This window comes from Tachyglossus aculeatus, chromosome 24 (genome assembly GCF_015852505.1).
Source record: "Tachyglossus aculeatus isolate mTacAcu1 chromosome 24, mTacAcu1.pri, whole genome shotgun sequence".
NCBI classification, from domain to species: domain Eukaryota; kingdom Metazoa; phylum Chordata; class Mammalia; order Monotremata; family Tachyglossidae; genus Tachyglossus; species Tachyglossus aculeatus.
Window position 1 is genome coordinate 12165836 of NC_052089.1, and position 14146 is coordinate 12179981.

Genomic DNA, 14146 nt, shown 5'->3' on the forward strand with positions numbered 1-14146 from the left:
TGCCCATTGTCAGCTGTGTGACTTTGGGCAAGTCACTTCACTTCTCTGTGCCTCAATTACCTCATCTGTAAAATGGGGATTAAGGCTGTGAGCCCCCCATGGGACAACCTGATCACCTTGTAACCTCCCCAGTGCTTAGAACAGTGCTCTGCACATAGTAAGTGCTTAATAAATGCCATTATTATTATTATTATTATTAATATTGCCTCTTCTTTTTCCTCCTCTTCTTTCTCCTTCTCCTCCCTCTCTTCCTCCTCCACTATATTAAGCACTGGGTGGTTACAAGCAAATCAGATCCCATATGGGGCTCACAGTCTTAATCCCCATTTTACAGATGAGGGCACAGAGAAGTGAAGTGACCAGCCCAAGGTCACACTGCAGACAAGTGCAGAGGTGGGTATTAGAATCCACGACCTCCTAACTCCCAGGCCCCTACTCTTTCTGCTATACTTTACCACATTTGGGGCTTTCTTATAAAGTGGGCACTCTTCTAGTTTTGCTCTTCTAGTGACGATCTCAAGATCTTTCATAAAACCTCATCCATAGAGTATAATAATAGCGTAGCAGGCAAAAATGTCTATTTCTTAGGAATTGTGCAGGATCACTGAGTTTTTAGGGACTCTGTCTCAATCTTTCTCTTTCTAACTCTCTAGCTCTTTCCTCTTTTTCAGTATGTAAATATTTTATGCTGTTCTTCTCTAGCTGTGTCAACCAATTTCTCCATTACTCATTCAGTAAAATGAACTAAATCTCTTCTCTTCTCAATACCTTCTCAAAATTCACTACTTCTGCACTGGCTTTCCTCTATCATCTGAATATAAATCAGAAGGTAGTGATCTTGATGCTTCTGGAAACTTGTGGCCAGAACACAGGTAACCCTGGCTTCAAGTCTAGTCCCAGCTCTGCCACTGACCTGACGTGTACCCATGGGCAAGTCACTTAACTACTCTGGGCCTTAGTTTCCTCACTGAAAGCCCTCTCTACCTCTTAGATTTGGAGCCCTGTGTGGAACAGGGATTGTGCCAGATCTGATTATCATGCATTCTACCCCAGCATTTAGCACAGTGCTTGGCCTATAGTAAATTATCATTATTTTTACAAGTACATCTTCCATCATCCTGTGATTGTTCAAATTAGACAGGTTAACCCCTTAACTTGAAAGAACGGGACTCCTTTTCTCATTGCAGTGAAATGAAAAGGAGCTGAATTTGAAGAGTTCAGTCTTGAAAATCATGTTGATTTGGGCTCCACCATCAAGCTTAAATCGAACAATATGAACATCTGGGCCTAATGAGGTATCAGAATGCACTTGGCTCCGTGTCAGAAGTCTGTTACTCCAACCTGGTCGGGGTTGACAGTCTCAGTAAGAAGCTTGTCGTGATTAGGAATACTGTTGTCTGTCACCTATTGGCCAACCCTTTGTCCAAGTCAGATCTAATTGTTCTGGAAAATGATTCTGCTCATGGGATGTAGCACCGACTAAATGGAACACAAATTTTGTTTGGCTGTCTTGTTGTAGCATGGCCACCTCTCAAGTGCTGGGGCATTCAGGTATGCACTAATCAAGGTACCGTCAAAGTGTTTTGTGCTTTGCACATAGTAAGTGCTTAAAAGATGCCATCATCATTATTATTATTATTATTTGAAACTTAAATAGCTATTTGGAACTGGCCAGCGGGTATTTTAAGTGGCCTCTGCCAAGATCTTAGCTGCCAGTGTGTGTCTCCAAATCAGCTACCCGGTGACAATAACTAGCACATGCAGGAAGCCTCCACTTTCAAAAATGGAACCACATCAGCACAAAAGTTCGGCCCTCGCAAGCAGTTCATGGAAAGAAATAGAAAGAAATAGAACTTCTCCCTTTCAACAAGGGGAAATGGCACAGAAACTCAGGCTGGCTCAATCAGTTGGTCATTGGGGAGAGTACAATATATCAACTCTGTTATATTGTTATATTGTACTCTCTCAAGTGAGTGATTGAATGGTATTTGTTGAGTGCCTACTCTTTGTAAAACACCATATTAAACACTTAGGAGTGAACAATCGGATAAGTTGACACAATTCCTGCCCTTTGAAGAGCTGACAATTGTAGCAGAATTCCCACTTTATTTAAACCACATTCTAGCAGCCCCTGGAGATTTTCACCAGATCCAGGCAGCAAAATGGTAATTCTTCAGGAGAACAGAATATCTCTCTGGAAGGAGCAGTGTATTTTCATACTGTGTCATTCACCCGCTCCAACTCTGGAGCTTGTGAACTCAGCACACTCTAGTTCTCAGACTCAACCACATCTACCTGGGTCAGGATTGAGTTGAGAGCAAGATACTGTCCCCTAAAAGTAAAATTTAGATTATTTCGAGTCTGGCTTGAGCCTTGCCAAATGTATGTCACTAATGATAATAACTATGGTATTTGTTAAGTGTTTACTATGTTCCAGGCATTGTAATATGTGGTGGGGTAGATACAAGTTTGTCAGGATGGATACAGTCCTGCATGGGGCTCACAGTCTTAATGTTCATTTTACAGACGAGGTGCCTGAGGCAAAGAGAAGTTAAGAGACTTGCCCAAAAGTCACACAGCAGACAAGTGATGGAGCCAGGATTAGAACCCCTACCCTTCTGACTCCCAGTGCGATGCTCTATCCACTAGACCATGCTGCTTCTCTTGCTCAGAATAAGAAGCCAAATTCACATCCAAAGGAAGGCACTGCCAAAGCTGCATAGCACTTTTGTATCTATCTATACATTCTATATTATAAATTATTTATTTATAGCAATGTCTGTCTCCCCTCTAGGCTGTAACTCTGTTGTGTGCAAGGGAACATGTCTACCAACTCTGTTATATTGTACTTAGGATAGTGCTGTGCACATGGTGAGCACTCAATGAATACCATTGATGATGATGATGAACCTGGACCATACGCATTGCTGAGGAGTCCATCTTCCATAGGACTCCCATGACTCCTTAAGAAGTTATGAGTAAATCATCAAGTATTCCTGACTCTGGGATTCATTCTTAAGGAGAATAGGGGTTCTACATTTACAGATCATTGTGCAATTGACCAGTCTATTTAGGACTACCTAAAGGGCTATCCCTTACAATTCGGGCAAAGGAGGGAGTTTAGTGGTCCTTTTCATAACCACTTCACCTTGCCACCCAGATAAAGCTTGACAGACAGCCAAATTGCAAACCCTTTATTCCACCCAAGGCACAATCTCTCCATCTCACCAGGAAGCACTGCAGCCAGAGATCCTATGGGGAGGAGAAACATTCTTGTGATATGTCCGGGGTTTCCCCGAACAGAGAGATTTGGCAGAATGCTAGCGTTTTCCCGTCTCCCCCAATATGCCAAAAGAGAAAGCACCAATTTTTATTTTTTAAATTGAAATATCAAAATCACTTGGAGGTTAGGGTCTTATTTTATCAGCCCTAAGCCATGCAGGGATTGTGTGTGTGTGTGTGTGTGTGTGTGTGTGTGTGGAATTTTGTTCAAAGGTATCTTTAATCTAGAAAGGTAGAAAAGCCAAAGTAAACGTAGTTGCCATCCAAAAGGTCTGTTGTGCTCTGATTTCAAATATTGACCTCGGTCTGGGCAAACCAGTTGTTTAGGTTGTCCTCAGACCAATTGAACTAGCTGTGGTTGCCAAGAAACAGGACTTGTTCTCAGCTGGAGCATTGGAGTTAGGGACACGATTCTGTACATAGTTTGAGGCTCATTCACTTTATCTCTGGCCATTGTAATAAATCAACTTAAGCCCCCTTTCAAGTTTACATGCCTTTATGAATTTTGTTTGGTGAATGTAACCCAAAAGGACATAACTTAACCTTCATTCAGCAGGTCTCTGTTCTGGTGCTGTTTCAAGATTTTAATCTACTTTCCCAAGTTATTTAATTTGAGATCTTTGGCCGAATCTACGTTTCAACCGAATGGAGGGTGGTGCCATTATTCAATAAATTCAGGGCAGAGGAAGCCAATCCAGATAACTCAGGCAAAACCCTCTTAGCCTGGATTGTCTGTATTGACTCTCTGGTACTAATGATGGTGTATGAGCCTAACTCTCCCCTCAAGTCTGGGAGAATGAGCCAACACCAATAGTCACCTTCTTCATGAGTTTGCTCCTAATGCACATGCTGTGTCCATGTGCAAGACAAACATGCCACCCCAGAAGAGGATACCGTTCAAGGGTGGGATAGAAAGTAGAGTTGCACTGGCCCACCTTTATACGAGGGGGGCAGGGGGCATTGCCTATGTGGACTCTGCCAGTAAAGTCTGACTGAGCCTGACTCTTGCAGCTCGCTGGCAGCTACTCGGAGCCCAGAAGAGCAGAGCAGAGGAAAGAGGTGGTGGATCCCCATCCATTTTATTTCCTGGTCTTCCTGATGAGAAACTTAGCACAAGCCTTTTTTTTAATGGTATTTGTTAAGCGCTTACTATGTGCCAGGCATTGTACTAAGCACTGGGGTAGATACAAGCAAATCAGGCTGGATTTAATGAGTGCTTTCTGTGTGCAGAGCATGGTACTAAGCACTTAGGAGAGCACAATGCAACAATAAACAGACACTTTCCCTGCCCACAACGAGGTTACAGTTTAGAAGGGAAGGCAGACATTAATACAAATAAATAGATCACAGATATGTGCATAAGTGATATGGGGATGGGAGAGGGGGTGAATAAAGGAAACAACTCAGGGTGAAGCATAAAGGAGTGGGAGAAGAGGAAAGGAGGGCTTAATTAGGGAAGGCTACTTGGCTCAGTGTTAATCCTCATTTTACAAATGAGGTACCTGATGCACAGTGAAGTTAAGGGACTTGCCCAAGGTCACACCTCAAACAGGTGGCAGAACTGGGACTAGAACTCGGGTCCTTCTGATTCCCAGGCCTGTGCTCTATCCACTAGGCCAGGTGGGAAGGGCAAAACCACTTGTATGTGGCTACAGAAATTCTGCTCCCTGCACTCTCCACGCTCAATCCCCCAGGGCAGCTTTGCTACCCATGGAATAAATGCTATGGAGCCAAAAACGTGACTAGTCAGTGTCTAGTGTGAAGTCCAGACAATTGAGTACTGAGAATTAGGCCTTTCTGCCCTCCAGGCCAAAAAAGGCAAGCTAAGAAGACGCTGCCATATATCAAATGGGGAAAGTGGGTATCTAGTTTCTTATTACTCAGAAAAGCTAAACACTTGAAGTGGCTCCACCTCCTCACACTTCTCTCTCATTCTCTAGCTCCCTGATTATTGAGGGTGCTAGGTGAACACGTTTGCTGAACTATCTCAGACCTCTGTCCGAGGTTCCTCTTTCAGGAATTTCTGCCCTGTGAATGAATGAATCCCAAAAGGATCCAGACAAGAGTTTCATCTCCCAGCTTCCATGGAATAGTATTAATGGTGAAACTCAAGAGGTAGTGTGGTGTGACTGAATTTGCTGAAAGAATGAAGGGAAGTGCAATGTGCTGGGGAAAACTGAGATGGTGGGCGTTCTCCAGGCACGGTTGGAAAAACAATTGGAGGGATAGAGGACTGAGGAGACAAGCTTGAGAAACAAATACAGTGCAAAACAACGGACATTCCTAAATCTAGCAAGGAGAGCCAGGGAAGCGGGAGAGAAAGCGATACACCCAAATGAGGAGATATCCAGATTGGTCTGTGATGGGTGGGGTTTCCCAGCCAATCTCCAGCCTGCTCCTTTCCGGTAATCCGGGTGTTAATCACATAGAGCTTGATTTACCCTGGTTGGTATAACAATCAGTGAGTTACATGTACTAACTACATGATTGTTCACTCCGTGGCTGACTAATCTAGAGGGTAAAATTCCAGAGTGCCATGACCACAACTGTTCTCTGAGCATTCATCTACAACCCCTTCAGAGTCCTGGGGAAAAAGGGGTTTAATAGAGTTAATAGTGGAGGTCCTATTTGAAACTGCTGGATGACTAGCTTCAGGAGTAAATCAGGAATAACTGCCGTAATAATTTGGTGATATTTTGTTTTAGAACAGTGTATATTGCTGCCCTTCAGAGTTGGAGATGTGGACGCTGATGTTTTGGAATCTGTGTTTAAGTAGCCAGGGGTTCACAGCAAAGATTGCAAGAAGCAAACAGAGTAGGTCACTGAAGATAGTCTTTTCCTGTGCACAGTAGGGGATGAAACAGTGATTGTGCAAAGGTCTTTTCAGACCCACCCAATAGCACAGAGGGGATCTCCCAGTGAGAAGTTTCTTCTGTTAAATGGACAGAACCAGTGCCCTCTCTCTCTCTCTGTCATTATTTATATTAGAGAGAGGCACATAATTAAGAATAGGATTGTGATGTAATTGTTCCACTTTTGTTGCTTTTTTCATAAGCAAACTTGTCATTAATATTTTATACAAGAAACTGTTTTAGAGATTTGTTTAAAATTACAGCATTTACAGATCTGTTTCTGCTGCTCTTTCCCCTCTCTGTCAGGAGAGGAAGGACTGCATTGGGTGTTTTTTTAAAAATGGGTTGGAGAGGTTTTTTTGATTTTTTCTATAGTGTTTGAACTCTGCATTGAAACAGCTAAACAGGGCTTTGTCACCCTGTGTCTGCTGACTTTTGAACATATGTTAAGGATCAAAAATAATCCTCCAAACTTTGGCATCTCTGTCATCCCCCAGACACCAGACCCTCACCACATCACAAGCTGGTGAGACCTGCTACAGAAAATTCACAGATTTTGGTGTTCATCAGAAGCAATGTTTGCTTCCCAGACCTTATTTGAGGTAGTTTTCAGGTCCTGAAATACAGTCAAGAAGACCTTCCAGCCATCTGGAAATGATTATTCGCCCCTACAAAATAGCAGAGATGGTAATGGCCTGGTTCTTCCCCGATGGCTGTCTTTTCCATTTCAAAGGCTGAAGCAACCCCATTTGGTAGTAGTTTAGACCCTCCACTGGACAACTCCTAAACTGACTCCTTGAAGTACTAGAGACTGTAACTGTAAATTCCTCCAGAAAGGAAAAGTATAATCAAGCCTTAGCTTTCTTGAACTTCATCACCACAGGAGAGCAGAGCAAGGAATGTATGAGAAAATAATCAATAAGGTGAGAATTTGCCAATTTTTTTTTGAGTTTTCTTGTTTTTTAAATAGTATTTAAGCACTTACTATGTACCAGGTACTGTACTAAGTGCTGGGGTAGATACAAGCTAATCAGGTTGTACACAGTCCATCTCCCGCATAGGGCTCACAGTCTTAATCCTATTTTACAGATGAGGTAACTGAGGTACAGAGAAGTGAAGTGCCCAAGATCACAAAGCAGGCAAGTGGCATAGGCAGAATTAGAACCCAGGTCCTTCTGACATCTAGACCTGTGCTTCGTCCACTTGGCTACTCTGCTTGACTTAGCAACAGCCCTCCTCTGAAGGCCTGGAGAAACAGGATAGGTGATTTAGGGGTCTCATCTCTCCAGATGCAGGGGAATATATGAGGAGCTTCTTGAGACTCTAGCCAGCTCTTTAACTTGGTGACTTTCACAACTAACATCAGGAATCCGCAGCCCAAAGTACTTTCACTTGGTTTTGCCTGGCTGACAACCCAGAAGCCAGCCTGAATCAGACATTGTTTTGCTTAACCTGGGCTGGGGACTGGAGCCTGGTCTGCTCTTATCAGATGCACCTTCCCTTCCTTCTCCCAGGAACCTTGGTAGATTGTCAGGGTTAGCTATGGCCTGGAAAGACCTTGGACTTTGCTGAAAGATGGGAATCGAGATCTTGGGAAACAATCTTTTGCTTTCAGATTGTGAGAATTCTGGGCATGAAGGGCAATTTGTTCTGCCAGAAACTCCTGATTATGTTTGGGGATGGAATTGGGATTTCTTTGCCTGAAAAGTTGGAGCTAAACAGGGAACAATTCACAAGGTTCACTGAGCCAACTGTGAGGAGACCAAGAGCTGCTGGTTTTAAAATAGCACTTATGAACTTATTTACATCCTCCTTAGCACTCCTAAATATGTGTGTGTGTGTGTGTGTGTGTGTGTATCTGTAAATATTTTTACAGATTTTTACAGATTTTTACAGATTGTGATCTCTCTGTAAATATTTTTGTTTATCTTCCCTGTTAGGGGGTAAGCACCTTGTGTGCTGAGAATGTGTCATCTCTGTATTTTGTACAGCACCTATTATGATGTACTGCACCAAGTGGGTGCTTAGTAATTATCAAGGATGCTACTGTTACTACCACTACTACTAGTACTAGTATTACTGCTACCACTACTATTACTACTACTATTCCCTCCAAGGGAGAAAAATCCCTATCTAGCGGATCACTCATTCTCGTGTTCATGCCCACACATTTGGAAAGGGAATGTAAGTGACTGAAATATCCAATGTCCTTGGCTGATTTAAGGTAGTCCCTCCCCGGCACAATAACAAATTAATTGGTATTGGGGGTGGAGAAATTTCAACCAAAATGGAAAACATAACAGTCCTCTCATTCCAAGTCATCAAAAATACAATCAGATTATAAAATACAATTGTTGATCCGATGAAGTGTCCTACACTAGAATCGTGGGGGTTGGGTGGTCACCATTAACCTAACTTCCATCTCTACTGGTCTACTTTGCATCAGGAGACATTTAGTTTGGGCAAAAGGAAGGCTTTCCTTATTGCAGTCTTTAGTGGGGATTGAGAGAGGCTGTTGGTTTGTTTTCCCTGACTCTCTAGGAGAAGGTCCATTCAGAGGGCAGGTCAGTAGGAAGAACAGTGCCCAGAACTTAGAACAGTGCTTGTCACATAGTAAGTGCTTAACAAATACCAACATTATTATTATTAAGAACAGCTAGAAACCTTCCTGGTTCATGGGACTGTGTGCTGCTAGCTTGATTCCTGTGGGTTTCTTATTATTGTTCTTATTTTTTTTTTCCAAAATCCATTTGATTCTGATGTGCTTTTAAATCTGAATCCATCTAATTGGTGACTAACTTAGATGAGATAATCCATCCCTACCCTCTAGGGAAGAGTTGTAATTGATCTGAACAGGAGACCTTTTCACTGTAAGCTTGATTAATGTAGCTTCCTCTCCTTTTCCACTTCCTCTCTGAGGACTGATGTGGAAGGCAAGACTATTTCGGTGCCTAAGAAAACAGGAGGTCTTTCTTTTCTCCTTCCAGTTTCATACATCATCTTTGTATGAAGAATTGATTAAAAACATGCTTTAATTTTTAAATTTTTGAAACCACCCTGAATAAAAATGAAGTCACCAAATGGCTGATTGGACTGTGGTGACCCTGAAAGAATGAACACAAAAGCTACTGGAAGCTCCTTGAAGCACGAGTGGAGCCGAAGTCTTTACAGACTACTCTAAACAGAAATCAACCTTCAAACCAAATTAAAGGTGGATAAGGGCCCAGGTAGTGCCAAGCCTTCAGAATGGCTGGGATAAATGGGGCTGGCACAGAAGCAAATCCAGCTACTGGAGTAGTTTCATCAGTGTCATGAGAAGCAGCATGGCCTAGTGGATAGAGCATGGTTCCAAGAGTCAGAAGTACCTGGGTTCTAATCCCAGCTCTGCCACTTGTCTGCCTAATTAATGCGGGACATTTGGTCACCCTACACATCAGTTTTTTAATCCTCGCCTGGCCACATGGGGAGGATGTCCTCACAGGTTGGGTCATCTGCAAAAACTGCTGGATGAATATAAACACATATCTGAAAGAAAGGCTGGCTCAGGCACGCTGACTCGGAAATTTGCATTTAGCCATGAATCTGCTCTCCGCAGAAGTCACCCCAGTCTGGTTTTGTTTACGGTAATATATGCTTGTAGTTTCTGCAGATAAAATGGGCCTTTTGCAAAACCTGTAAATCACAACATCTGTGCTCCTGTGTGGATTGGCTGAGTCTGTCTTGAGCTCAGGAAAATCATTAGTCTATTAGCAAATATCAAATTAGATTTTTTTCTCCTCAAAATCATACCCAAACCAAACTGTAAATATTTTACCTAGTGGCAGTTTATCTGGAGATGAATTTTTCAGAGCAAATTTCCTCAGCTCTTCATTTCACTCTTCAAGTCAATCTTGACCAAAGGTGTGTTTAAAGAGCTATTTTGTTAAAGTGTCCGAATGACTAATGCAAGTCATCCTGCACCTCCCACCCTCTCTCCCTCCCTCTCTCTCTCTCTCTCTCTCTCTCTCTCTCTCTCTAGATATATATGTATCGCTCTCTTTCATAATTGAAGGGTATTATGTTGTTCACAGTACTGTTCAGAAAAACATACCTCTCATGTTGGAATCCAGGGAAGTATTTCTGAAGTATCGATCGCTTTGGGATTTGGTTGCTCCATCAGAGAGGGGAATAAAAATAAGCTGAGAAATAGATACCCTCTGTCTGGCTTTTACTAGAGCAATCTTGTGTTGGGGGTATTTATGGCAGCAACTGCTGTGTCCCCTCTTCATGACATATGTGGCTCAGCTTGAACAAAATTAGACTGGGCCTAAAGAAATACTGCTGTAGGAAATTGAGAATTTATTGAAATTTTCACCCACTGCCTTAGTACTGAATTTATTTGGGCTACAAAATGATACCTTGAATTTACTTGACGTTTTTTATTTTTTCTTGAGCATTTTCACATCCCTGAACTCATTTTATCCCCACACTGTCCTTTGAAGGTAGAGTCAGGTGTTATTATTCTCCCCATTTTACAAATGAGGAAACCGAGGCCCAGAAAGATTCAGTGACTTTTTCGCAACAGGGGAGTCACAGAATGAAGACTAAAACTAGGTCTCCTGACTCCCAGAACTATGCTGTTTTCCAGTGATCACACTGCCTCCTTCCATTTTAGCGATGTGGGAAAAGTAGAGAAAATGAAGCTGACTGGTAAAACTCTGGGTGGGCTCAAATCTATTTGCAAGACTGTCTTAGGTAGGAAACCTTTGGCTATGTAGACAAATTTTCATTCAGTCCTATTTGGGTCCTCACCAGTTCATGGAAACTCAAGACAGAAACTCTTTCTCGCTCTCCACTGGCACTCATTTTACAAGAATTGAGTTTCACTCTTTCAAAACAAAATGTATGTGCCAGTTGGTCCCCATGGTGGGAATAAAAGCAAATGAAAGCCACAAAAACTTGCCAGCTTTGATCTGAGTCCCGGCTCTGTTACCCAAGTCTGGTATGAAAATGAAACTCAAAACCCAACTCCTCAGCATGTTTCCCCACCAAAATCTCCAGGTATGCATCCAAACCTAAATAGGTGTGTTTTGTGTGCTCCTTTAGATGAGGAGGATTAACTAGCCACTTCTAGATAAACACTACTATTGGACTGCGTAGCTGGGGAAACATCCTGAGTCTCATCCTCATATGGGCTTTGGCTTGGAGTACCCCACTGAAGGAAGAGCCAAAGTCTTGCAGTTAATTGAAACTGACAACTCTAGCAGGGGATTTGGGGTAGAAAGTTGGGAGCTTTGTTCAGGGTTGCCATAATTGATTGAGCCTGTTCTGCAGCAGAAGTTAGAAGGCATGAATCTGGGACAGTTGGTCAGCCAAAAGAGAAACACTATGGTAGGAAACAAAACACTTGAAAGCAGCTAGGAAACTTCATCAGTATTTGACAAAGGGTTTTAATCAATGATTTATACCCATTTTTAGAGGGCAATAAATAGGTACTGACTTATTAAGAGTTTCATTCAAATTTCTAGGCAAATGTCAGATTTTGTTTTTCTAGTCTCAGAGACTTGCCCTAAAATGACTTCTTCTTTGTAAGTGGTTTTAGTCTGTACAAGTGGACCAACCTCCTAATGTGGAAAATGAATGTAGGCCAAGCCCAAGGTTTTTGATTGATCAATTAAAATTTTCATTAAAAAGAGATGTGATTCCCCCTTTCAAAGAATGGCAATGCCCTGGGCTCACAGAGAATGTCCAGGAAATTCAAAATTCTGCCCCATACTTTCTTTTCCAATTTGGAATCATTTACATAGCCTACTCTGTTTTAGGGGGTCCTTATGAGCCAACAAGTGGCACTGGGGGACTCCTCTGGGGACAGGATCTGTTCCTAGCCATGACTGAGTTATACCACTCAGACACAATGGCACTGATTGATAATTTGAGAAGAGTTGGAATTTCCAATTATCAACACTGATGCTGATGGGAATGTGCTTTCTTTGTCATTTCTGTTATATTTATAAGTCTGGAACTTTTTCATCATTCCACCCATTGTGTGAAAGTCAGTTACAGTAATTGGCCATCCCTTGAATTGTAACTGCTAAGCCTGTCTGGTTTGAAAGGACTACAGTTTTTTTTACATGACAAGCACCTCCTATTTGTGTGAATGCCAGCGTTAACCTGTAGGGACAGCCATTCTCAATTATTTTCAGGAAAATTCCAATTAATGGACTGAGTATGCACACAACAGATTTACCGTATCTGTTTAGAAGATCAGGTGAGAAAGATACCAAGGCTCTTCCTTAAAATTTTGCCCTGGAACTTTCAAAGATGATGAAGGATTTATGAAAACACACTCAAAGCTGAACAAATAGGCTGAAATTCCTTTCTTATCTTTATTTCATTCCATCACAATGCACTTTCCCATTAACCACTTGGGGATTTTCACTTGGATCTGGTAGCTATTTAACTCTTCAACCCCTCTGACTTGATCTGTGGGTAAGGGAAATCACTGAAGGATTTTGTCAAAGGAAGGAGAAAAGGAGATCAGTTTGAAATATAATTTAAGAAGAGAGGTAGGAGTTCTGAACTCTAACCCCAGTTTAAAGTTTGACTTTTCTGTGGTACCCTTGGATATGCCTGACAACCTTTCTGTTGACCTCTCTTTCTCCCCCTCGATTTGAATACAACTAGTTAGGGTATTTGTGGGCTAATCCTTTTTGAAAAGGCATTACAAAGTTGCAATAAAATGTGCCCTTTAGAGCAGTGCCTGGGTTTCCTGTTGACATTTTAAGCAGTTTTTAAAGGGTATATACTACTCACTGAATCAAGTGAACGTCAAAATCTTCATGGATTCTAATATTGAGTACATCACTGATTGATTATGGACCTCCTGTCATTTATCAGTTTGGTGTGAAAATAAGAAAACCTATCTTTGAGAGGTTAGACTTGAAGGGAAGCAAGTTTTCAAACAATCGGTCAATCAATTATATTTGTTATAAAGTTGCAGAGTACTAAACACCACACTAACTGCTTAGGAGAGTACAAAAGGAACAAGAAGCTTGCAATCTAATGTGGGGAAATATATTGACAAATATTATTTTTAATTAAGCAGCATGGCCTAGTGGAAAAAGCACAGACCTGGGAATTAGAGGTCCTGGTTCTAATTATGTTCCAGTGCTTAGAACAGTGCTTTGCACATAGTAAGCGCTTAAGAAATACCATTATTATTATTATTATTATTATTATTATTAATTCTGGCTCTGCCATTTACTTGCTGCGTGATCTTGGCCAATTAATTTTTCTGGGCCTCAGTTTCCTCATCTAGAGAATGGAGATTCAATTGATTCAATACCTGCTCTCCCTCCTACTTAGACTGTGAGCTCCACGTGGGATATTCCTTAGAGGAATATCCCCTACTTCCACATTCACCTAAGAAGAAATAATTTTAGGAACACCAAATGTAAAGTGCAAAATAGAATGAAACAATCTGTAACTTGATATCTCAATGCACCCACTGGTCCGATCTAAAATGAAGTTAAAAGAAAAATGTAAGTGATAAGAGCCCCTTTGTAAACTTGAGGGGTAGAAACTACAGTTCAGACAAATGGAAACACTTCTTTTTACAGTGAGTTGTAAGTGCCTGGGATTGTTATCTCAGGAAGTAGAACAAGCAGAAAATGTCAGTCGGTTTAAGAAGGATTTAGATAAATTGTGGATGATAAATCCACTGTGGGTTATTAGAGAAAAGAGATAGAAATGATAGACGGTCCATCCCGATATCTGTTTATGGATGTCAAGGATGAAACTGTCTCACATCTTTGGATGCCACTGTCTCCAGCAGAATGCTGGGCTGGATGGGCTGTTGGGCTTGCTCAGATTGCAATTGTTTACATCTTACATTCTTCAAACATTGTGGATGCCAGGACAAAAGTAATTAATTTTCCTTATTTTAATGGGGGCAATTTACCTTAATCATCAAGTCTGTTCTAGCTCGAAGCAAAATCAGACGTAGAAGGGGATCAGTCTTTCCCTACCTTCCC